The 3,725-nt window shown below is 36.6% G+C and overlaps 1 non-coding gene across 1 annotated transcript; it reads left to right on the forward strand.

Moving 5' to 3' along the window:
- Positions 1-577: 577 nt before the first annotated feature.
- Positions 578-684, forward strand: LOC132183470 (small nucleolar RNA R71). Its single transcript, XR_009440434.2, has one exon. It is a non-coding gene; the product is annotated as a small nucleolar RNA R71 (small nucleolar RNA).
- The last annotated feature ends 3,041 nt before the right edge of the window (positions 685-3,725 follow it).

Raw genomic sequence — 3,725 nt, forward strand, 5'->3', positions numbered from 1 at the left:
TCCACACTCTTGCCACTTCTGAGAGTAGTCACAACCTTGAGTTCCTCTTGACTTCCTGATATAGTTTGAGCCAGGTTCAATACTTGATCCTTCAATCTTTGGATGGCTTGACTGGCTGTTACTTCCAGTGTTTGAATGGTCTGACTTATCTGAGCATTAGTCTATGTTGCATGGACAAAAACGGAATCACGGCCTCTTCAATTTCATTCCTTTTGGACTCCTGATCTACAATTTCAAACATGGAACATGTCTCAGTGGTGTGGTCACAGAGAGAACATATAGCACATACCTTGATTTGTGCAATTTGTTGAATAGGTTGGGTGTGATGACTCGTCATGGCTTCTACTAGAATGTCCACCTTCCTTTCTATGGAGGCCATTTGAGTCTGAACTCCACTCTTAGTTTTTGCCTCCCTCTAGGTGAGAATTGTTGAGAGTTCTCACTTATGGTCTCGAAGAGTTCCATAGCTTCTTCACTATTCTTCTACATCAACATGCCACTACAAGCTAAATCTACAAGACCTTTTTTGACATTACTTAAACCTTCATAGAAAGCTTGTACCTGATCGTCTTGAGATAAGTTATGATGTGGGCAATTGAGAAGTAGCTTTTTGAAGTGCTCCCATGCTTCAAAGAATAGGTCTCCATCTTTTTGTTGGAAGGTTTGAATCTCCCTTCTCAATTTCATTGTCTTTTGGGCTGGGAAAAATTTCTTCAAGAACTTTCTGGCCATCTCTTCCCAGTTATGGATAGATCCTGCAATCAACGAATTCCACCAGAGTTTAGCATTCTCTTTCAAGGAAAAAGGGAAAAGAATTAACATGATTCCTTCTACGGTTAAACCCTAGACATTCTGAGTTTTGCAGAGATCAAAGAAGTCCCAAATGTGCAAGTATGGATTCTTAGAAGGTGTGCCTCTATAGTGTGGAATCAATTTGAGTAGATGTGAAGATAAGTCAAACTTGCTCTGTCCAATCGGTAGGAAGTCAATGCATGATGGTTGATTGAGATTCTGTGGCATAAAGGCATTTTTCATGGGCATACGCATTGGTGGATTTTCTTCCATTCTTTCTTCGATCTTGAATTCTTCTTCCGCTCGGGGGTTGCCTCTTTGCATTTGTCGGGTGCTCCGTTCAATTTCTGGATCGTATGGAATGATGGCTAAATTTTCAGACCGCCAACCCTGCATGATAGCAATTTAAAAAGAAAATTAGTTTTTTGTTATTTTACAGTAGCTTCGGTGCTGCTGCCAGAACTGTGCTCGAGCGCTGGGTTCTTGTGCTCGATCACAGTGATGCGTTCACTGCCTTTGGAACGAGTACTTGTTGTGCGCTGGTGCCTACTGTAACACAGAACCAGACTTGAAAACAGAGAGCAAGAAACAAAAACAAATAAAATTAAAAATAAAATTAAACTTTAAAGGAAAATAACTCTAAATAAAATTAAACAATCCCCGACAACGGCACCAAAAACATGTTGTGCAAAATACCCACCTAAATTAATAGGCAAATACTTAGTACGTTTTACTTGCAAGTGCACGAGATCAAAACGTAAGTATAGAGTGCAAGTATGAGATCATTCCCTCGAGGATTGTTGTTTTTATTTAGAATTGATTTTCCCAAATAAAATTGCTAAATTGACACAGATTTGCAATGTTGAAAATAGATAAAGATAATGAAAAATTTAGGGTTTTGATATCCACCACAAATCATACTAATTAAGATGATATTAGGCCAATGTTCCAATCATATGGTATATTTAATGTTTGTCAACCTAAAGGCATGGTATCAACACCTTAAGCTATTGATCTCCCTGAGCAATGAATTAGGCATGATATCTACTCTAATTCGTTTCTTCCCTAAAGGATTTAGCATGGTATCTACTAAGTTGTTCTTTAGGGAAACATAATTCTATGTAGATTGACAAATACATGAGTCCTAGGGCATGGTATCTACTCCTAATTCCCATGTTGATTAAACCAAGAACCCATGGTAAGGTCCTTTTGTCACTTATTAAGCCCAAGTTTTGGTCATCGAAAGTGACTTAATTTACAAAATCCATTCCATAAAATTTGAGGAATTCAATCACATAGACATAATCAATTAAATTAAACCACAATGATTGAAACAACGACACTAATATTAAATTGAAAAAACATGATTAGGGCTTCAATCTAACCCTAACAAAGAGTTTAGTTACACATAATGAAACTAAAACGAACATAAAAGGGAAAGAAGAAACTGGAAAACGCTTCTTGAAGTAGCCTCCAAATTCTCCTCTTTGGAAATTGTCTATTTTCTAAGACGCCTAGAGGTCTATTTATAGGCCTTTGAAAAACATAGAAACCTTAGTCCAATTAAGGTTGGGAAAACCTAATTTTAAGTGGAAAATGAGTCTTTCCACATCTAGGTCACCCGAATGCACTCGATCACCGTGCCTTGTGCTCGATCGCAACTTGCACTCAATCGCCCTTTGTTGTGCTCGAGCCTAGGTATGGTGCGCTCAATTCGAACTCTAACTTTTCCCAAATTTGGTCCTTTATGCTCTAAACTTTCAAAAATGCTTCCTTTTCCTTCAAACACCTAAAAACAAACAAAAACACAAGGATGTAAAACAACATAAAATAGCACAACTAAAGGATTAACACACATAAATTAAGAGGCTAAAATATGTATATTTTAGCACTTATCAGGCTATAGTGGTCTATTTGGAGCGAAGAGGACCATTGATCGAGCGTGGCCAAACATAATGTTGTAGTGGAAAGGTGTTGGGATCTATACGTTTGTTTGTGAAAGTAAACTTCAAAAATTTTCTTTTTACGCAGCAAAATAAAAACGATCCCTTAAGACCTTTTGACATCACGATAAACATGTTTAGATCTAAAGCATACATATAAGTTATAATTACTTACATGTAAATTTGGCCACTCCTAGGTATGAGGTAGTAGATGTATCCATTAATTTTTCTGTTAGTTTTGGACTGAGTAATTGAAGTTCTGATTAGTGTTAAAATATACATATTTTATCCCCTTAATTTATGTATGTTAATCTTTTAGTTGTTCTATTTGTGTTGTTTTACTTCCTTTTTGTGTTTTTGTCTGTTTTAGGTGTTTGAAGGAAAAGGAAGCATTTTTGAAAGTTTAGAGTATAAAGGACCAAATTTGGGAAAAGCTAGAAGTTTTGGATCAAGCAAGCAACCAGGCGCAATGCGATCGAGGGCACTACACCGAGGCTCAAGCGCATTAGCAATCGAGAGTAGAAGAGCTAGGATTAAGCGCAGTCTGGTGTTCGAGAGCAACACTCCTGCAATCGAGCGCAGTCGCACGACCCATGTGCAGAAAGACTTCCTCTCCAAGTTAACCTAGTTTTGAGAAGTCCTAATTGGACGAGGAGGCTATCATCCGATTTTATTAGGTTTCCTAGAGGCTCTAGGGTTTTCCTAGGCCTATAAATAGACCTCTTAGCTTCTTAGAAAAAAGAAAAAGAAAATATATATATATATATATATATATATATATATATATATATATATATATATATATATATGCCATTGTTGTTCATTCTAATAGGGATTTCAGTGAACTTTGAGATATTGAGACATTGCACATTGAAAATAATTAGAAGCTTCATATTGATGTGCTAGTTCACTTTACACTGTTTTCGAACTTGTGATGCCTTAGCATGTCTTTTGTAAGTGATTAAATTTTAAAATTCTAATTCATTGTGA

Source organism: Corylus avellana, chromosome 5 (assembly GCF_965113065.1).
Source record: "Corylus avellana chromosome 5, dhCorAvel1.hap1.2, whole genome shotgun sequence".
NCBI lineage: Eukaryota > Viridiplantae > Streptophyta > Magnoliopsida > Fagales > Betulaceae > Corylus > Corylus avellana.